The sequence below is a fragment of the Triticum urartu genome, chromosome 5A (assembly GCF_056163025.1).
Source record: "Triticum urartu cultivar PI428250 chromosome 5A, HENAU_Tu73, whole genome shotgun sequence".
Taxonomy (NCBI): domain Eukaryota; kingdom Viridiplantae; phylum Streptophyta; class Magnoliopsida; order Poales; family Poaceae; genus Triticum; species Triticum urartu.
In genome coordinates, this window is record NC_141877.1 from 625447219 (window position 1) to 625469774 (window position 22556).

The window sequence follows — 22556 nt, forward strand, 5'->3', positions numbered from 1 at the left end:
AGCAGATCTCAGTTCTCCTTGATCTCCTTCACGTGCTTCCTGGTGTTCCTGATGATATCTGCTTGACATGAAAGGATGCACTTTTGCTCCTTGGCCAGCTTCTGTTTCTCCAGCTACACCTTCATCTTAGCCTACTAATCTAGCTCTTCCTTCTTCTTTTGAACATCTTAATCATCTTTTGCCTACTGCTAGTAGTCCATCTCCTGCCCTTTCTATCTTGCCAAGTGATACGTCTCCAACGTATCTATAATTTTTGATTGCTCCATGCTATATTATCTTCTGTTTTGGACATTATTGGGCTTTATTATTCACTTTTATATTATTTTTGGGACTAACCTATTAACCGGAGGCCCAGCCCAGAATTGCTGTTTTTTTTGCCTATTTTAGGGTTTCGAAGAAAAGGAGTATCAAACGGAGTCCAAACGGAATGAAACCTTCGGGAACGTGATTTTTGGAACGAACAAGATCCAGGAGACTTGGACCCTACGTCAAGCAACCAACAGGGAGGCCACGAGGTAGGGGGCGTGCCTACCCCCCCCCCCTCCCCCCGGGCGTGCCCTCCACCCTCGTGGGCCCCCTGTTGCTCCACCGACGTACTTCTTCCTCCTATATATACCCACGTACCCCCAAACGATCAGATACTGAGCCAAAACCCTAATTCCACCGCCGTAACTTTCTGTATCCACGAGATCCCATCTTGGGGCCTGTTCCGGAGCTCCGTCGGAGGGGGCATCGATCACGGAGGGCTTCTACATCAACACCATAGCCTCTCCGATGAAGTGTGAGTAGTTTACCTCAGACCTTCGGGTCCATAGTTATTAGCTAGATGGATTCTTCTCTCTTTTTGGATCTCAATACAAAGTTCTCCCCCTCTCTTATGGAGATCTATTCGATGTAATCTTCTTTTGCGGTGTGTTTGTTGAGACCGATGAATTGTGGGTTTATGATCAAGTTTATCTATGAACAATATTTGAATCTTCTCTGAATTCTTTTATGTATGATTGGTTATCTTTGCAAGTCTCTTCGAATTATCAGTTTGGTTTGGCCTACTAGATTGATCTTTCTTGCAATTGGAGAAGTGCTTAGCTTTGGGTTCAATCTTGCGGTGTCCTTTCCCAGTGACAATAGGGGCAGCAAGGTACACATTGTATTGTTGCCATCGAGGATAACAAGATGGGGTTTTCATCATATTGCATGAGTTTATCCCTCTACATCATGTCATCTTGCTTAAGGCGTTACTCTGTTCTTATGAACTTAATACTCTAGATGCAATGCTGGATAGCGGTCGATGTGTGGAGTAATAGTAGTAGATGCAGGCAGGAGTCGGTCTACTTATCTCGGACGTGATGGCTATATACATGATCATACCTAGATATTCTCATAACTATGCTCAATTCTATCAATTGCTCAACAGTAATTTGTTCACCCACCGTAAAATACGTATGCTCTTGAGAGAAGCCACTAGTGAAATCTATGGCCCCCGGGTCTATCTTCATCATATTAATCTTCCAACACTTAGTTATTTTCATTGCCTTTTATTTTACTTTGCACCTTTATCATAAAAATACCAAAAATATTATCTTATCATATCTATCAGATCTCAATCTCGTAAGTGACCGTGTAGGGATTGACAACCCCTTATCGCGTTGGTTGCGAGGATTTATTTGTTTTGTGTAGGTGCGAGGGACTGGCGCGTATGAAAGAACATGCGGTGCCCCCATGTTTGGTTTTAGTAATTGATGACAATCTCTATGGACTAATGGTTTCCTTGAGTTATATTTGAAGGTTTTGTCCATAGGCTTTTCTTGGAGTGCATGTGTTGATTTCAAGGAGAGTTTGTGTCAACCAAGGTGTTATTCAAGGAATTATCCAAAGAGTGGTCATGTGAGAGTTGAGCTTATTGCAAGCATGTCTTGAAGAAGAAGATTGTGTGATCATTCATGTCTACCTTCAAGACATCATTCAAATGAAGAGAATTGGAAAGGTTCAAGGTTGATCAAGACTAAGTCAAGAGTGAATCAAGTTGATCAACTCACAAAGCGCAGAAGATGTACCGAGAGGGATCAAGTGATCCCATGGTATGGTAAGAATTGTCAATTACGCTTTGTGCACTAACCCATGGTCTTCGTGAGAGTTCTTTGTGGGGTTAGGTTGCGGTGTGCAAGTTCAAGTGGAGCATCATGAAGAGATCAAATGCTTGAAGCTTGTTGTCCTTTGTGGTGATAATGGACTTGTGAAGATGTGCGGAAGAGTGGCTCACCCATAGTGGAGTATGGGGGAGCAATCAACTAGTCTTCATCGAGTCAACACAATCAAGAAAGGTGGTCCAACTTGAGGGAGTCAAGATTGTCATCATCTAGCTCAAGTGGACCATGTGCAAGGCAAAGGTTTGCCCTTGATAGGTTTTCTATTTTACCGGTCTCATGATGGTAGTTGGGAGACCGGGTTATAGGATCGATTGCCGTACTATCAAGGGGGGCTCTCGACGAGTAGCTTGATCGTATCGTTCGTAGAGAGCTCAAACCATTGCATCCTTGCATCATCTTTCTTGGTTCTTGTTTGGTTCTCTTTGTGAGTCTTAGAGCTTATGGTCATCTTGATGACAAGCTTGAGTTCATCGAAAACGGAGTTCGCATGCATCTTCTATGATGTTTTCGATGTTGGAGGTTTTGCCGATTCTTCTCGGTTGGAGGTTTCACTCCTCTTTTTGTTAGGCATACCTCCCCTGCCTCTTCTTACTATTACCAGTCGCTGTTTTGATGCTACTCGTCGTCTTGTTTCCAACAAGCTTGAGTTTGCTCAATTCGGAGCTCATATGCAGAAGTTATGGCAGTTCTTGTTTTCTTGGAAGTGGTTTTTGTCTGGTCCCAGCGGTAGTACCATGAGCCCCAGCGGTAGTACCGCTTGGAGCTCTCAGCCGTTGTACTGCTGCTTCCGGGCGGTGGTACCGCCATCTTGCTCAGCAAAGACTTGGGCGGTTGTTCCGGCCAGGCGCCGCCCAAGTACCGGCCAGGCCTCTGTTTTGATGCGGTACTCGGGCGGTGGTGGCCCGGTTGGTCCGGTCGTACCAGTACCACCGGTGTCCGGAGCGGTTCTACCGCTCAGGACTTAGCCGCCCGAGCGCTCAAGGCCATGCGGTTGCACCGGCCCGGTACCGCTCGACTACCGCACTCAGGGGTGACTCCCTTCCGTTCCTATGCGGTGGTTGAGCGGTGGCTGGGCGGTTGCTCCGGTTGTTCTTCTCAACCGGTGCTACCGCCTGGTCGCCCGGTTGTACCGCCTGGTAGGGTTCTGCACATATACTGTGAGTCCTGGTTGTACCGGGACCAGGAGCGGTAGTACCGCTTGTGTGCGGGCTGAGCACATAACGGTTGGATTTCCCCCCTCCTATAAAAGGGGGTCTTCTTCCCCAATGAACCCTATCTCTTTTAGCTCATGTTCTTCCCCCATTGTTGACCTTCTTCGAGCTTACTAACTCTCAATCCCTCCAATGATTCTTGCTAGTTCTTGAGGGAAAAGAGAGAGGAGATCTAGATCCACGTTTCCACCAATCACTTTCTCCTCTATGTGAGGGGAACCCCTTGGATCTAGATCTTGGAGTTCTTCGTGTTCTTCTTTCGTTCTTCCTCTCATTTTCTTCCCTAGCATTAGTTGCTTTTGTGGGATCGGGAGAGAAGGACTTGGGCACTCCGTGTGCCCTTGCCATTGCATTTGGTGCATCGGTTTGAGTTCTCCACGTGATACGTGGAAGTTACAAGTTGAGAAGCTTATTACTCTTGGGTGCTTGGTACCCTTGAGCTTGTTCCTCTTGGGTGCTTGGGCGCCCTAGACGGTTGTTGGTGTTCGGAGCTCAATCATTGTGGTGCAAAACTCCGGGCAAGCGTCGGGGTCTCCAATTAGGTTGTGGAGATCGCCCCAAGCAATTTGACGGGTACCGGTGACCGCCCCCAAGGGTTGCCAAAGTGTACGGGTTCGGTGACCGCCCCCAAGGGTTGCCATTTGTATGGGTTCGGTGACCGCCCTCAAGGGTCCCTTAGTGGAATCACAGCATCTTGCATTGTGCGAGAGCGTGAGGAGATTACGGTGGCCCTAGTGGCTTCTTGGGGAGCATTGTGCCTCCACACCGCTCCAAACGGAGATTAGCATCCGCAAGGGTGTGAACTTCGGGATACATCATCGTCTCCGCGTGCCTCGGTTATCTCTTACCCGAGCTCTTTACTTATGCACTTTACTTTGTGATAGCCATATTGTTTCTTATCATATATCTTGCTATCACCTAGTAGTCTATCTTGCTTAGCATAAGTTGTTGGTGCACATAGGTGAGCCTAGTTGTTATAGGTTTTGTGCTTGACAAATTAACCGCTAGGTTTATTCCGCATTTGTTCAAGCCTAAACCGTAATTATTTTAAAACGCCTATTCACCCCCCCTCTAGGCGACATCCACGATCTTTCAGCGTAGCCTCCTACTGGATTGATACCTTGGTTCTCAAAAACTGAGAGAAATACTTACGCTACTTTGCTACACCATCCTTTCCTCTTCAAGAGAAAACCAACGCAAATGCTCAAGAGGTAGCACCAAGCCAATAGCTTGGTAACATCCTCAACAAGTTGGCTATACTGATTGCACAACTTCTCATTCTCCTTCTTATGCTTGGCTACCTCTCTCTCATAACCCTGCTTGTCCATCACCCTGCCATTGTTTTGCTCATGAAACATTTTCCGTAGCTTTGTTAGACACTTATGTAGTATGACAGGCCAAGGCACATCAACCCACTCCACAAGTTATACATAGTCTAAACCTCCCTACAAATAATAGCTGAAATTACAACACAATAAATTAGGGAGTTGGTGACAAATGAACGTTGACTCTACAAAGAAGTATATTGCATGGTAGGGCACTAATGGTCAGGAAATTACAATACTTTCACTTGCTAATTTCAATGAACCAGTTCATTTACCTATAATTCAGTTACATTTAACTACAAAATAGGGGCACTCACACAGGAGCACAAATGCAGCGACATGCATACTTTTTTTGACTTGCAAGGCAAGTGCGCTGCCAATTTCATTAAGATAGAAAAACAAAAACAGAGTAGCCTGTTTATATGGAAAAGTAGGCCAAAAACCATACAAACACAAAGTTGATTAAGGGTCAACCCCGAAAAAACCCACAACCATGTCGACATTGGCCAACTCAAACTCCACCACCAACATGTCCACAACTCGGAGATGTGTGGGTGTGCTCTTCGGAGACGCCTTAAAGAAACATCGTCTCCGGTATCCTTCGACCCCTAATCGAACCAAGGCTTTCGTCCACAGCCACCCACAACAGCTCTGCCAGACCACGGGAAAAGGCCGGCCACACCAACAATCCCCACGACAACCCTCAAACCAACAAGCCATAACCTAGTGGAGAGGAGGAACTTTTCGGCGACAACTCCAAGAACCATCGTCTCTAGTATCCTTCGACCCCTAATCGAACCAAGGCTTTCACCCACAGCCACCCACAACAGCTCTGCCAGACCACATGAAAAGGCCGACCACACCAACAACCCCCATGACAACTCTCAAACCAACAAGCCACAACCTAATGGAGAGGAGGAACTCTTCGGCGACAACTCCAAGAAGCATCGTTGTCGGTATCCTTCGACCCCCATCGAACCAAGGCTTTCGCCCAGAGCCCTAAGCCCCACCACCTACCTAAGCCCCGAGGAAGGGGACCAGCCACTTCCAATAGAGAGCAAGCCGAAGCTGCGCACACACCAACGCACAACACACCACCATCACCAATGAAACCAGATCTGAACAGGAAGCTGCCTCGCCGGGCACGACTAGACGCATGACCGCCCACACCATGCGGAGGCACACCACCCTAGTCACTCGGCTACTCCAATCAGCACCATGCCGGTAGGAGCACAACAAGAAGCAATTAATCGAGCCGCACCAAGCCACAGGACAACACCGACACCAGATCCAGCCGACATGTCGTCCACATGATGAGCGGCCGCCACACAGAGCAACCAGGGGCCGCCGCCCTGCATTCCCAACTCCACCGAGCTCCACGCGTTGGATCCAACCGACTCAGCGCCACCACTGTCCGTAGAAACCCCAGACAGAGTCACAATGAACTTTATCCAATAGTCATTAAGTTACATGCTCAGTGTCATTGAGTTACAATCGAACCACTTATGCACACTAGCATCATTGACAGGCAACACTAGAACACTAGAATTGACACTACCATCATCCACTTATACACATTCGATTAAAGTTAGCTACACAGGTGAAACTCACTACAACTACTAGTACATCACTAGACCCGACAGAGCAAACACTCAGTTACGTGCTCGTTGACATTCCGTTACAGCTAATCTAACCATGCACACCAAATTTCAGTTACAGAGCAAACTTTCACCACTGATGCACAGTAGCATCATTCACCCGTACATCCTTAAGAGTACCCACATCCCTGTTGCGCTAAGCGCAGGTCTCCCTTAAAGCAACAGGGGTCTCCCTGAAGGCAGAGGTTTTTTTTAGTGTTAGAGCCTTAGAGGTAGAGTATTTTCACTCGGATTGTCCTTTGCAAGAAAAGTATCTGCCAGAACGTACCAATATATTTATATCTATATCTATATACTATCTAAAAAGAACCTAAAGTTCCTTTTCCTGTTGACGGTCCCCACCTTCGTCCATCCACATCATCTTCTTTTCTCGGTTGGCAAGTGACGATTCGATTCAATCATCATAATTACATGACCCAATGGGCGTCACACCTTTCCTTTTAAAATTTGCAATCATCATAATTATATACCCCAGACGTCACACTTTTTCACTTAAAAAAATCGCAATCGCCATAATTACAGAATTTGGCTCTCGTAACAACGCACATGCACATATCTAGTAGAAGGAAAAGAAAAAAGAACGCGAGCGTGTTCGGATTAGACACGGCCTCATACGATAGTCGATAAATCCCTGGTCGGTCGAGCACTTTCCCTCCAGGAAACTACTCCTACGAACCCACGACACGAAAGCCGACCGAGCGTGCTGACCCACTACTAGGCGGCCTCGTCTCGCCGCCGCCTCGATCCGCCGCCTCCACCTCTCACGCGCGTCGCCCCCATCGATCCTCGCCGCCGTTCCCTTTGGTTTTGAGGTATGAGCTCCTGCTTTCATCCAGCAATTAGTTAATTCATTCATCTCCCATAGGCAGCGATTAGTCAGATCCGCCCTTGCCTGTGCTTGTGCCAGTGGGGATTAGTTGCTCGTTTCTGAAATCCATCCAAGCTAGGTCGGGCAGCAGTTTAGCTTAGGAGCTTCACTCGCACACTCGCAGTCGGAAGTACTCCCTCCGGTCCTTTTTACTCTGCATATAAGAATTGTCTGAAGTCAAACTTCTCAGAGTTTGACCATATTTATATGAAAACATGTTAACATCTATCATGCTAAAATTATACAATATGAAACTTTAAGTCCTGATGCATAAACTGGTATTGTTTTCACATTGTGAATGTTGATATTTTTTTCTATGAAGTTGGTCAAACTTTACGATGCTGACTGTCCTGGTCTGGAGTTGCGACTTCTGGAATGCTTTCCTAAGCTCGCGACTATTTATCGCTACGAAATTTATTTGTGTGTTTTTTCCTTACTTTCTTATGCTCATGGCCTCTGCATCTGTATCAATCAAATGTATTCGAGCTGGTAAACAACAGCGAGACCACTCTCTGCTTCACAATCCTTTTGGTGGTTCTGAAATTATGTACAGTAGTATGATTATGTTTTTTTTTCCTATTTGTAAGTAGTAGATGGTCTGACAACTATCGTGTCCATTAGACTTTTATAACGATGGGGATTCATTTTCCCTATGATTTGATTTGATTTGATTTGATGTTTATTATTTACAGTACTTTTCTATACCCAGTCATGCATTCAGCCACATTCTTTTTTACAAGCATGAGAACCTTATTAGCATTTTGTGCACTATTAATATTTGCGTGGATAGTTGAGCAACCAGGAACCAAAGTTTGAGCACCAAGCTATTATTACATGCCAACTGAAATAAACTTGACAACCAAAACCCACTGAATATTTGAGCCACCATGATCTGATTTATGTTTTTCAACTCATTTGATTTATTTGTTATTTTCCAGTATCTACATTTCCTGAAACAATAATAACGAATTCGATACATTGTTAGAAACCCACTGTTCATTTCTGTTCTCAGATATTTGACAGGAACCAAAGTTTGAGCACCGGCCTATTATTATATGCCAACTGAAACAAACTTGACAACCAAAAACCACTGAATATTTGAGCCACTGTGATTTGATTTATGTTTTTTGAACTCATTTGATTTGTTTGTTGTTTTCTAGTATCTGCATTTCCTCAAACATAATGTCACGCCCTGATCTGGAGGGTTTGGGGAGAGAGGAGAAGGGGACCGGGATGAGGAAGAACAGAGGGGTTAGGTGAGAGCGAGAGGTGAGACGAGGGGAAAGTAGTTCATTTGCTTTTCCATGCCGTCACCGTTCTCTCGTTCGGTTACAAGTAGGCCACCCAGCTGGCTTCACAAGCACGCTAACACTTGGCTTCACACGCACGCATACACTTGGCCGCGGGCCCCCATGGTGACCTGGACGTTGCAAGTGACTAACTGCACTTGCACTCGTTAGTCCGCTGCAGGCTGATCTGCAGGCGTGACATTTGCCCCCTCTTGAGCAGCTTGATCCTCCTCCGTCCAAAGGGGTGCATCCGGGTAACGCTGCCGGAGCACGTCGTAGTCCTCCCAGGTCGCAGACGACGGCGGCATGGTGCTCCACTGCACCTGTACTTGGATGACTGGGGCGTCGCCTTTCTCCATCATGCGGCGGTCCAGAATGGCAGTCGGAACGCGGTCGGCGGCCGTGAGGTCGGGTATCTTGGGCAGCTCCGCGAAGACTGGAGTGTAGTCGGGGACGAATGGCTTGAGTTGCGAGACGTGGAAGACGGGATGGATGCGGCTGTCTGGTGGCAAGTTCAGGCGATATGCCAACGTGCCGATGCGCTCCGTCACCGTGAAGGGTCCGAAGAACTTGTACGCTAGCTTGCGACAAGGGCGGTTGGCGACGGAGGACTGGGCGTACGGTTGAAGCTTGAGGAGGACTTGCTCACCCACGTCGAAGGCGCGCTCGGCGCGGTGGCGATCTGCTTGTTTCTTGAAGCGCGCCTGGGCGCGCAGCAACTCGGTGTGTGTTGCCTAGTCGATCTCATCGAGCGGCGCATCCGCGGGTATGTTGGAGTTGACCGCTGGCATGCCGCCGAGGTTGGGCTCCCTGCCATACAGCGCCTTGAACGGGGAGCAGTTGAGCGAGGCGTGGTGCGACGAGTTGTACCAGAACTCTGCTGCAGAGAGCCACCGGCGCCATTGCTTGGGTGTGTCGTGGACGGAGCACCGCAAATACATTTCCAAGCACTGGTTGACGCGCTTCGTCTGGCCGTCCATCTGGGGGTGATACGCCATGGAGTACAGGAGCTTGGTGCCCATGGCGTTGAGGATCTCGCGCCACATTACGCTGGTGAACACCTTGTCGCGGTCGGAGACGATGGAGTGCGGCATGCCGTGGAGACGGATGACGTCCCAAAAGGATCTGGCGACCTGGGCGGCGTTGAAGGGGTGGCGGAGAGGGACGAAGTGGGCATACTTGGTGAGCCGGTCGACGACGACCATGATCGCGTAGTAGCCATCGAACTTGGGCAGCCCCTCGACGAAATCCATGGTGAGCTCCTGCCATGGTTCTTGCGGAATTGGGAGTGGCTGCAACATGCCGGCCGGGTGCGTTTGCTCGTGCTTCGCGTGCTGGCAAATGCTGCACTGCCTGACGAAATCTTCGACGGCGCGCTTCAGACCGGTCCAGGCGAAGAGCTTGCGCACCCTGTGGTAGGTGGTGGTGGCGCCGGAGTGGCCGCCGACGGCGCTGTGGTGCAGCGCGGTGATGAGCTTCGTCTGGAGCGCGGTGTTGGCGCCGATCCATAGCCGTCCCCGCTGTCTGATCACGCCCTGCTGAAGGGAGCGGCCCTGGTCGTCGGTGTCGCAGAGTGCGAGCTTGGCGAGCAGTTCTTGCGCGCCGGCGTCCGTTTAGTACGAGTTGACCACTTCCTGTAGCCACTGTGGCTGGCACACCGAGAGCGCGTTGAGGGCCAGTAAGTGCCCCACACGAGAGAGCGCGTCGGCCGCGCCGTTGTCGGTGCCCTTCTTGTAGCGGAACATGAACTGCAGCCCCACCATCTTGGACATCGCCTTGCACTGCAGATCTGTGACGAGCTGTTGATCGCCCAAAGAACACAAGCTCTTGTGGTCGGTGACGATTTCGAACGGGGCGCGCTGAAGGTATGGGCGCCACTTGTCGATCGCCATCATCACCGCGAGGAATTCCTTCTCGTACGCCGATAGTTTCTGATTCCGCACGCCCAGCGCCTTGCTCAAGTACGCGATCAGGTGGCCATCCTGCGTCAGAACGACGCCGATGCCGGTGTCGCACGCGTCGGTCTCGATGGCGAATGGGCGCTTGAAGTCTGGGAGCGCCAGGACGGGCGTGCTCACCATCGCCTTCTTCAACATCTCGAAAGCAGCTTGCGCTTGGTCGTCCCAGAGGAATCCCTTCTTGGTGAGGAGGCGTGGCAGGGGCTTCGCGATGATGCCGTAGTGCGGCACAAACTTGCGGTAGTAGCCCGTGAGGCCGAGGAAGCCGCGGAGCTCGGTTGGCGTCATGGGCACGGGCCAGGCACTCATGGCGCTGGTCTTGCTGGAGTCGGTGGCGACGCTATTCCTGGAGATGACATGCCCGAGGTACTCGATCTCCTGCTGCGCGAACGAGCACTTGGAGGCCTTGGCGTAGAGCTGGTGCATCCGTAGCAGTTCCAGCACCATGCGCAAGTGTTCCTCGTGTTCCTGTAAATCGATACTGAAGACCAGAATGTCATCGAGGAATATGATGATGAACTTGCGAACATGGCGACCGAAGATCGAGTTCATAAGGCACGGGAAGGTTGCCGGCGCGTTGCATAGGCCGAACGGCATCACTCTGAAGTGGTAGTGGCCGTGGTGTGTTTTGAATGCCGTTTTCTCTTCTTCCTCTTCGCGCACACGTATCTGATGGTAGCCCGCTCTCAGATCAATCTTAGAGAAATATGCCGCTCCGCCCAGCTCATCGAGCAGTTCATCGACCACTAGCAATGGAAACTTGTTCTTCACTGTAGCTATGCTCAGGCGTCTAAAGTCCACACAGAATCGCCATGAGCCGTCCTTCTTCTTGACCAGCAACACAGGTGCGGCATATGGACTCAGGCTATGAGCAATGACACCCGATTGCAGCATCTCCTGAACCTGCTTTTCGATCTCATCTTTCTGTGCTGGCGAGTAGCGGTAGGGCCTGGTGTTGATCGGAGTTGTGCCCGACTCCAGGTTGATCGCATGGTCATATTGCCGTTTGGGAGGCAGTACGTTGGGTTCAGCAAACACGTCTGCATATTCAGACAGGAGTTTCTGAATGTTGGGTGGTGAAGGTGCAGGTTCAGGTTTGTCAGTTCTCTCCACTGTAACCAAAGCCGCGGTCCAAATGTCATTGCATACTTCCATGCGATGCAACTCATAAGCATCCAGTTCGGCTATGGGAGGAAGATCTGAAGTTCTGATGCCTCGCAAGTGCACTTGTTCCCCTCTGTCTCGAATGCAATGGTTTTCTCCTGCCAGTGACAGTTCATGGGGCTGTGAGCGGCCAGCCAGTCGATGCCCAGCACGCCATCATAAGCGCTGAGCGGCAGCACGCGGAGATCAGTGTGGAAGGTGTGGCCGGGTACTTGCCATTCCAATCCTCTCAGCGGTTGATTGCACAACAGTCTCTGACCGTTGGTGACACGCACTGAAACTGGTGGCAAGTTCTCTGTCAGAACTTGCAGTCGTGCGAGAAAAGTTTCACTGATGAAACTGTGTGTACTTCCTGAATCCACCAAGAGTAGCATGATCTGATCCCCCACTTGTGCTCGTAGGCGAATTGTCGATGGAGTTTCTTCGCCTGACAGCGCTTGGTGTGATAGCGAGCAGCATTCTGGTTCCTGTGCTGCTGGTGTATCGAGTAACTGCAGTGCGTGAACGGTGTCGTCAAACAAAATTTCACCGAAATCGCCCACTTCGATCATCAGGATTTGGCCAGTGCGTTTGCACTGGTGTTCTCTCGAATACTTGTCCCCGCAGCGAAAGCAGAGGCCATTCGTTCTTCTGAATTCGCGCAACTGACATTCTCGTGCGTATTCGTCGCCCCCTTGCTTGGGTACGGCTGCAGCGCGAGCTGGAACAGGGACTGCTGCTGCAGCAGGTGGCGGTGGGCGTCCGACTGGTGTGATGCGCGGACGCTGGGAGTGCTGCTTCTCCAGTTCTTCTTCCTGAATGCGAGCGAAAACTGCTGCACGAGTGATACTGGTTGGTGCTTGCAGTCGAATTCCCAGGCGCAGCTCGTCTTTGAGGCCGATCAGGAACTGAGAGATGAAAAACTTGAAGCTCAGGGTTGGGTCCAGGGCCAGCAAATGATACATTGCTGTCTCGAATTGCTGGCGATATTCCTGCACACTGCCTATCTGTCGTAACTGAACAAAGTGGTGCATCTGAACCTCGAATTCCTTTGGACCAAATTCCTCCTGTACCGCAGCTCTGAATGCTTGCCACGAGACGCCGGGGTGTGTCTGTTGATAGGCCTGGAGCCACATCGCGGCCAGACCGTCCATGTACAGCGCTGCGGTGGTGACCCAGCTGTGTTGGGGCACTCGGTACAGCTCGAAGTAGGTGGTGCAGCGGTCCAGCCAGATGCGAGGGGCATCGCCGTCAAACCGCGGAAAATCATGCTTCAGCGGCTTGATGTAGTGGTCGCCGTGGCGGTCGAGCTCCGAGGACGATGGTGACCGCGCGGTGAGCAACGGTGGTCCGTGATTGACGAGTCGGGCGAACGGGAGCTGGGCCGCACCGTCCGTGTAGAGAGGCAGCGGCGGAGGACGAGTCGGTGGTGGTGGTGGCGAAGGTGGTGGAGGATGCGCGGAGGAGTCCACGGTGGCCGTGACGCCCGATGGAGATGCACCTCCGGAGGCGGTCGCCGCGGGGTCGACGGTCGGCGCAGCCTTGCGGGCCTCGTCCACGTCGGCTTGCGTGAGGTCGATCTGCTTGGAGAGGAGCTTGATCTCGGCAGAGACCTGGTCGTTGTAGACAATCTGTGCCTAGTGGCGCTCGTCGGCGGTCTTCTGATTGGCGTCGAGGCGGCGGATGACGGACTCGAGCAGGCTCTGCAGCTTGTCCGTGGTCTCCGACATGGCGGCGAGCACGCGGCGGGTCTGCGCCGAGGGCTTGGATGGTGGTGCCGTGGTTTCGCTAGATCAGATCGAACCCCGGGCAGGATTTTGTGCGAGCTCGCCGGAGCGGCGCGCACCTGACCCGGTGGATGTTACCGATCGATCGGAGCCAACGACAGTGGTGGGGAAAAATTGTGGCTCTGAATACCAGATTGTCACGCCCTGATCTGGAGGGTTTGGGGAGAGAGGAGAAGGGGATCGGGATGAGGAAGAACAGAGGGGTTAGGTGAGAATGAGGGGTGAGAGGTGAGACGAGGGGAAAGTAGTTCATTTGCTTTTCCACGCCGTCACCGTTCTCTCGTTCGGTTACAAGTAGGCCACCCAGTTGGCTTCACAAGCACGCCAACACTTGGCTTCACACGCATGCATACACTTGGCCGCGGGCCCCATGGTGATCTGGACGTTGCAAGTGACTAACTGCACTTGCACTCGTTAGTCCGCTGCAGGTTGATCTGCAGGCGTGACACATAAGTACCTTGCCAATATTAATTGCATCTTCTCAATTTTTTCAGGGGCAGGCGTGACACATAAGAACCTTGCCAATATTAATTGCATCTTCTCAATTTTTTCAGGGGCTTTATAAGGATTTAGGATGCCTCGAGTTGGAGACCCAGACGCATCTTCTATCTTGAGAATCACATATGAGTTGGGATACCTTGCTTCCATCATCGCGGGATGTTGGGTCGACGGCAACCTTTTTATACATGGCGTTCGTTATATGTCAACCTTCACAGACTTGAGTGGGAAAGTGCTAGCTATAGGGCGGCCTTTGATGATAGCCAACTCTGTGATGTTGCTTCTTGACGGAATCAACTCACCGTATGCACGGACTTTAAGCCTCACGAGATGATACTTTTGTATAAAATATGGTGTGGTCTCCTGAAAGTTTGTTCGCGTTATTGAATGAGGTGTGGCTGTGAAGGTGAACGGTGATGTGATACTCTGTTTCTTATCGTTGGCAAAATGTTCGAAATTTGTCTATGAAGCATCTCTTATCTGATCCACGGTTGTACCAATGTTTCGCTATGAATGTAGATTGTTCATCCAATAAGCTTGGTTTACAGTGCTTGGTGACCTTACACGGTGTTTCCATGCTACCACCACCTATACATAAAACTACAACTCAAAGTTAAAAAAATTAAAAGAAAACCTGAACTTATTTACAGTTCCTTGAAGCACTGGATATGTCCTCCTAAGCTTGGATATTCCTAGCTGAGCAACTAGTGGCAACGGCTGTCGAATTTATGTATTGATCTTGAACTGCACGCCTGGCGCCGTCAGCTTCTCTGACGCTGCTTCAGCCTCCCCGTCCCGGAACCGGAAGGGCTGTTTTACTGTTGCCACCACCATGGAAGGGTATGGGTTGAAACTTGAAGCTGGCGCACCATGCCAACCAACATTTTTTTTTTGAAACAAGGCAAAAGATTTGCCATTTTCATTAATTAAGAAGAGGTTTCGTTACAAATAGACCATGCCAACCAACATTGTACTCCTTGGTCCTTGACACGGGGCCACGCACGGTGACAGACTCACGCGCCTTCCACGTGCAGCTGGTCGACGGAGTACACGGCCGTACGAGACCGTTTCATTCACGGAGAGGGAACACCGATACAGCAGTCCAAGTCCAACCACGCCTAGGAGGGATATAAAACAGGAAAGCATCGCTGTTTCATACTCACTCCTTCCCAAAATATTGTAAGGCCCGCTTGACTTTTTGTGGTCTCCATCTTCGTCGCACAAATTTGACTATAATTTTTGATTTATCATGTCTATAAATTTAGTATAACAACATATGAAATAAAAATAGTTTTGCAAAACAATTATGGTAACATCATTTATGCATCTTCAATTTATACATACTTGGAGGCCTCCATTTGCAATTTTCAAAATTCATCAAAACTCTATTTCTACATTTCAAAAAATTATGAAAAAAATACACATATACATGGAGGCATAATGTACATGTGTACAAATTTTCAAGACGAAATACGTTGAAATGAGTGTTGTTCAAAAGAAACACAAATATGAGAAGCAAACGCGATTTCCTGGAAGAACGATTGCAAACCTAAAAAGCTTTGGAGGCTTGGACATCCGAAATTTATACGATGGATTGCACACAGCCACCTTTCAAGTTGAAGAATTGCCGACTTCGGAGCTTCAGAAATCAGCAAACGATGAGTTGGTCGAGCAGATGGGACTGAATCCACAAGGACCAGTCTGCCGGCTCTGTTTATGAGGCCTCGTTGCCATGCTGGGGCACAGGCCCTAATGGAATCCAGGGTAGGCTGCCATTCAGCTTCAGTGAGAGATAAAATAGCTAACTGAAGCCCCAAATACTTGCAGGGAAAAGCGCCAATGGAACGCTGTAGGATAGGAGCGATCCTCTCCTCATCATGGTCACGGTGATCCCCTCTGGTCACAATGGCCGAAGATTTTGTACAGTTGATCCGCAGACCTGATGCTTCCCCAAACATATTCAGAAGTTGCCTCACACACAGCAGGTCGCACTCGGTTTTCAGAAACAGAACCAGAACCACATCATCCGCATGGACTGAAGTCTCTGAAGGGGGTTTATATACCTGGCAAAGCGCTCAGGACATCAGATCTTTCAGCTTTGGATATAAGCGCTGTGAGGGCCTCCATGGCAATGACGACGAGCATCAGGGAGATGGGGTCTCCTTGTCGCAGTCCTCGCACATAGTTTATACGATCTCCAGGAACTCCATTGATCATGATTAGTGCTAGCAGAGGAAAAGCATCAGGCTGATCCATCGGAGCCATATGGTACTAGAACCCTTGTGGCGATGATCCTCAAAGGAATGGCCAGGAAAGAGAAGCAATCGCGAGATATCTAGTTTGAGCATCACACCTCGTTGTTTCTTCATGTGCAGCTTCTGGTCAACTTGGCGACCAGCAAGGAGGGCAACTTGGCGAAACCAGTTTGTCGTCTCCTTCCCTTCAAAAAAAAGAGAGAAGAAAATAAATACTCATATGCGGGTAGCCACATTTATTAGATCAACAACAGACATAACCAAGATTTGTGATGAAGACTTCCCTTCTAAATACGAAGCAGAGATGTGGAATTTGTGTATTAATCAAATCTGGTCTGATTCTTCTTTATGCTTAGTCAACCATTTTGTGCCTTGCATGATTCTGCTAACCATCTTGTTTCCTACAAAAACATCTTCAGTTGTTATCAATTCTATAACTTCTTAACTGTGGGTCACTGGAAGCATGAACGAAGAAAATGACAGAAAGAAACATCAATTGAAAGGATTAGAATTGGACATCTTTCTCTCTCTATTTTATTTATTTATTCACTTTCCACCTCTTGCCGCCGCTTTGACAGCAGACATCATCAGCTTGCAGTGGGGTCCACCCAAACACAACATCTCTAGCCCTGAATGGAATTATGCAAAATAACCTTCCAAATGTAACATCTGCAGACCACTACATCAAAAGGTAATCTTTTTAAAACCTAAAAAAATAATTTGGAGTTTTTGCCGTTCAGTCCACTGATTTGTCCCAGAATAAACGGTGAACCTGTCTAAATAACCTAGGCCAAGCACACTCTAGAACCAGCTTAGCAGATTAACGTCCATCAACACCTATACCATCTAATCCAGTAGAATGACAAAGTTCGCTTAAAACTGCACATATGCAACCGAACTGCAGCTCAACCACCATGTTGAGAAACGGTGCACAATTGTTTTGAATAATTTAGCCTGAACCAACTTAAATAAGTTAACATAAACCACCTGAACCAATTCCTATGCATACCTATATGAATTTAGTAACCTTAGAAAGAAGATGAACAAAAGCTGGATGGCATGTAGTAAAATGGCACGAGGCAGCATGCACATACCTCTTCCCACAGCACATCGACCGGATGCAGATCACCACCACTTGGATCGACATCACAAACGTTCAGGGACATCTTCAATGCATTCTCTCTATCTCTAACATCATAAACTATATGCAAAATCTGGAGTTTCTGTTAGTGGATATCTTGATGAGTTAATTTCAAATGACTTACCTCTTACCTGTTCTACCTAATCTCTGAGTGCTTATGTACAAAGCCTCAGTTCACTTTCAAGTGAGGGATTCTGAAATGACCATTTAACCAATGCAAACAAATGTACCTTGCGCTAAATGCCTAAATCGATGACAAGCTATTTATTATTTGCCATGGTTAGGAAATACAAATAGGAAAATTGGGAGAAAAGAGCAGGCGAATGTAGCATACTTACGAGAGTGACACCTATCTTACCTCATGGTCTGCCTCCACATTCCATGTCTTGCTTTTAACAGCAGAAATATGGGAAAAAGAGATTGGGAGAACCAAACACATTGCTGGCTGAAAATAAACATTGATGGTATTCAGGAAGTATAATAATATGCAGTGTAGTACAGGTTGAAGATACTTGCATGCACAGAATATCTGATATGCAGGCTAAAATGGTGAGCTGAACCAGGACAGAAGAAGCTAATGTTGCTCACTATGCATGCTAATAAATCGAAGCGACAGTGTACTGAAAGGGGTGAAATATATGATACCTGTCTAATCTCAGAAGAGATGAAATTTGCTTGGGAGTCCTCTACTCCAGTCCACTCGCTTTATTGAACAGTTCCATCATTTTCTGGTCTGGACTTGCCCTGTTACCCATGTACATTGCCCAGTTGCACCTGTTTAAGATATATAAGAAGGCTGTTAGAAAAAGGATTTGAAATCCTCTTGGCATCATCTCTCTTTGCCCCATTGATTCAGACGGATCATAAATGTTTGCTTGTAGGTAACAACTAAAATATTATAAACAATCATTTACAGATATGAACATTCTACAACAAACTTAGCAAAACATGAAATCTATCCTCTATGAAATAGGAACCAGACACTATATACTGGTTAATCCCAGATCCTACCTCTCAGGAAAGTAATGAACTAAAAGGGTACCAACCATCTTCACAATTGGTTGGTAAACATGTTGCATGATACCATTGGCTTGTAGCCTTGTAAGAAAATTATCTAATTTATGTTAAACCGATCAGCAACCTATTTATCTGCCAAGTATAATCAGAAAATGATAGAAGACTTGTGTTCATGATAAAAAGAAGTGTTCTAATTTAGACTATCCAGTGCATACAGCAGAACCCATGGTACCAACTAAAATGTTTTATTGTCATGCGTAAGTTATAGCAGATGAACTGTCATGCTTAGGTTGTAGCAGAGAAACTGTCATGCACGATCTCAAGTAAATGTAGTAACTACTGTTGAAAAAGTTAGGTTGAAAATCCTGAGTGCTATAGGAGAGGCTAGGTTCATCCTAATACAACATATTTAGACGGCGGGCCAGCCCCATCCAAGAAGTACAGACTCCCAGATGATGTTTCACACTAAAACAAACGCAAACTTGGAATATTAGTGATACAAGTCAAAATATGCACTACAATCATGCTAGATGAATTTCAGCTAAAATTTTGCATCCCCAAACTTAAACCTCCTATTGGCATGCCTTATTACATAGCGGAAATAGGAAATAAATGGGAAAAGACGCAATGCTAAAACCTAGTAGATGTGAAGTTTCATGTCATGAGTGAGAAAAGTGCTGAATGAGGCTGTCTGCAACACTATACAGAAAACAAATAAACCCTATGGTGCTGCTGAATGACAATGCATCACGATCTTCAACCTATGGCTGCTTGTGCCATCTGAACTGAAAGAGGCATTTGCTTATGTAAATTATGGAGCAGAAGGGTTCACTCTGAGGATGAAAAAACTCTTAACAACGGATCGATTCCCAGAGTTGGAGAAGAAGAAAACTGAGAGGTAGAAAAAGGGAGTGGGGAATTTCGACTCGTCTAGTTTCTTAGCTTCTGGAATGGCCAGCATGTCAGGCATCTTTCTCCATCACATAATAACCAATAAAACTCTGCACTAAATTGGCAATGAATTTTGGGAAACATTTTTCTGAACGAGAATGAATTTGGAAGACTAAATTGGATTTTCATTAAGAAAAATCCTCTTACCGAACAATCTTTGCAGTTAACCAAGTTCACTGCATAACATGGTCATGCCTGGCTAGTGGCTAGTAACTGCACTTGTTTTCAACAGAGTAACTGCATTTTAGCTGATCATATAATCCAATATGCATAATAAACTATACTACTTTTTTCTAAAAACCATACCGGCCTTTGAACGGCACCATGATCCTGCTGTACCAGCATTTGCTGGGTGGAGTGTTCTATCGGGCCATCCAAACTGCTGCGACCTGCATCAAAATCCTAGGCGCACCAATCGAAGTGGGGCACCAGATGCTGGAAGGCATTGAGGAGTATGTACAAGCTACCAATCGAAGTGGGGCACCAGATGCGGGAAGGCGTGGAGGGGGGCGCGCGGCGGCCGGGGTGGGCGGGGAAGTAGCGGCGGCGCCGGCCCTGGCCCCGGTCGTGGTTCCGGCGGCACAGCTCGCAGTACTCGAAGCCGCGGCCGCCGCCGCCGGTGGCATAGCGGCGGGGCGGGGCCTGGTCTGTCGCGCGCGCGCGCACGCGTTTGGGCTTGAGCTTTCGGATTCTAGGTTGCAGGGTTGAGCTGCGCGCAGATTTGGGGGAGGCGCAATGCTCTAGCAGCGCTTGGAAACTCGGCCATACGGCAAGCAAACGGCTCGCCGGAGTACAGACCACAGAACAGTAGCGACAGTCCGCAAGGCAAAAGGAAAACTTGCGTCAATCGTCGCTGCTCCGCAATCTCTCTCACCACAGCCTCTCTCCCATGAAACAAACATCATGGGACAAAAGTCTCTCCCGCTTACGTTCTGCCGCCAAGGATGGAGCTATAGGGACAAGGGTCTACATCTGCCTGGGGGTGGCGCGCTCTCACTATCTTCACAAGTTTCAAGCACCTGAAGGGACTGGACTGTATCTCTGCATCTTCGCCTGGCCTACGGGGTTAATCGTCCATCACAGGTGCTTGATAATGTGGACTGGGACCTGTGGGGCTTGATAATGGAGGATCGGCTCCTTGACCTGCGACATATCACAGGTGGAAAAAGCTTTTAGTTCATGCAGCATCCAACTGTTAACTGATGCAACTGGCGTGGTGATGAGTATGTCGCATGTCCAATCGACGACTCACTTTTCAATCAGTTTTAGTTAACAGTTCATGAATGAAAGTGAAACATCGTGAATTGGCATTCAAGGGTTAAAGGGGCGGACCTTCATACACTTCAGATCTCCACTGCCGATTTTGGCTCCGTCAGTAGGTGAAACATTGTGCATGGTGACCTCTTTCTCCATGTAGGCTGTTCCGGGATCAGAAATCTGAAATGATCATGTCAGTGAAGAGCAACATAGCATGTGGTAAGCAATAGTGTTAATTACATTGACCTTGATAACAGCATAACCATCCTTGCTTGCCCTGCAAAGTAGATCGTCATTCAGCAGCTTCTCCAAAACATCTGGAAAAGTGAGTGAGTCGTCGATTTAGTAATTCAAGACTTGACTAAGTGCAGAAAGAATGCATCTATTTTACACGATTAATCTGACGAGCACACAGAATTGTTTCTGCATTACCTTCCACCATTTCCTGCACAACATTCAACAAGCAGTTGTTAGCAAGTGTATGAAGCCATGATAGAATCAGCACAGCACAGCACAATACAACTTAACCGAGATACAGAATGTCAAAGTTACCTTTTCTGTCATACTCTCCAAGCTTCTCACCAGCGTTCTCATCATCTTACAAGCAGAGCACCTAAAAGGAAACCGTTGCCATGTCAGGATATGTACCATTTTACCACTGGTTACAACTGACAATGTTAATGTTGACAATAACATGCATGTATGGACCCAATATAAGCAATTCGCGAACTGATCTGCAGGATAAATGATAAAACTGCACTGAAACATCAACTATCTCACCAGTGCTAGAATTCTGCAAGTCACGCAAGGAAGCTAACAACAGCCTATAAATTCAACTAGCACTAATTGCCAACAGGTGAGCAGCTCCTCTGTAACTTAACTTCTCACACACTATCATAGACAAAAAACATATAACTGAACTTCTATGCACAAAATCATACCATTCTGCATGCACAAAAGACTAACAATAAAAAATGAATCATAGCACCCAGAAGGGATATCTAAAATAGCACCTCATCTGATCAGGAGTGACTTCTGCTGCATTTGACTTGAACGTGGCACTATTCTTTTTGCTCCCTGTGCGACTCATTTCATTGTAACTTCCTCCCCGTTTGAGTTGGGGTAGCTGTGTGAGACTGCATGATGATTATGACACATGATAAGCAACTGTAGGACAAACGCATAGAGAAAGCGCATCTAAAACATATAATCATATCTTGCCTTTCTTCATCCAATGAATCAGTCTCTTGGGGTCAGCATCCATATGCATCAGGTTCTTAAGCTTCATCTCTGCAACAAATAAAAGGTTGTTTGAGATACTGAGCTAAAAAATTCAAACTGAATGAGTGAATGTAGATAGATACTGGGCACCGATCCTAACCTACTGCCAGCTCAGACCTATCATTGAAGTACTTCTCAGGGAATAGGCCTCTGATGTAGCTGATGTTGTATATAGCAATCCGGAGCAAGCTCCTTGTCTGTTTGGTCAATAGATCACTAACGTTATCCAAATAGTTGTATGAATAACTTAAAATCACACACTATGCTATGCTTTTCACCAGATCATATAGATACTTAATAAATTATCTCAATGCTCCAGCAATAGAAAACCTCAACTGGTATCAAATTGTGCTATTGATAAACATGCTCAGTGAAGCACATAATTCACAAAAAAAATACATCTATATTTTCCGATACTGATTTATTCAAACACATACATATGCAATAAAGATCATGTAATATATTTTTTGATTAAACACCAAGAAAGTTTGCCCGTGCAAATGTAGGATCATATACATATTGGTACTGATCATCAAATCTGTGAAGTGAAGAGAGATGACAACATTGCAACTCAGGGCAAACAGTTACGACCGAAATGTAAACAATACATATTTATAGCATATAGGAAATGAACACCCAGGCACCCAGCTTTTCAAAGTGAAAGTTACCGAAACCTGATGATCAACCAATAATCCTGCGAGGTATTTGTCAAACCACTGCCAATTACTAAAATAAGGTAATATATCTAACAAGGAGACTACAATTTCAGA

At 47.5% G+C, this 22556-nt stretch overlaps 1 long non-coding RNA gene across 2 annotated transcripts; it reads right to left on the reverse strand.

Moving 5' to 3' along the window:
- Nucleotides 1-15285: 15285 nt before the first annotated feature.
- LOC125511139 (uncharacterized) lies at nt 15286-20350 on the reverse strand. Of its 2 annotated transcripts, XR_015602937.1 has the most exons (6): nt 19555-20350; nt 19396-19461; nt 17926-18054; nt 17234-17725; nt 16238-16540; nt 15286-16109 (listed from the first exon to the last, which is right to left on the reverse strand). It is a non-coding gene; the product is annotated as an uncharacterized LOC125511139 (long non-coding RNA). The 2 variants fall into 2 exon arrangements; XR_007284915.2 differs by having other exon boundaries at nt 15286-16540.
- Nucleotides 20351-22556: the final 2206 nt, after the last annotated feature.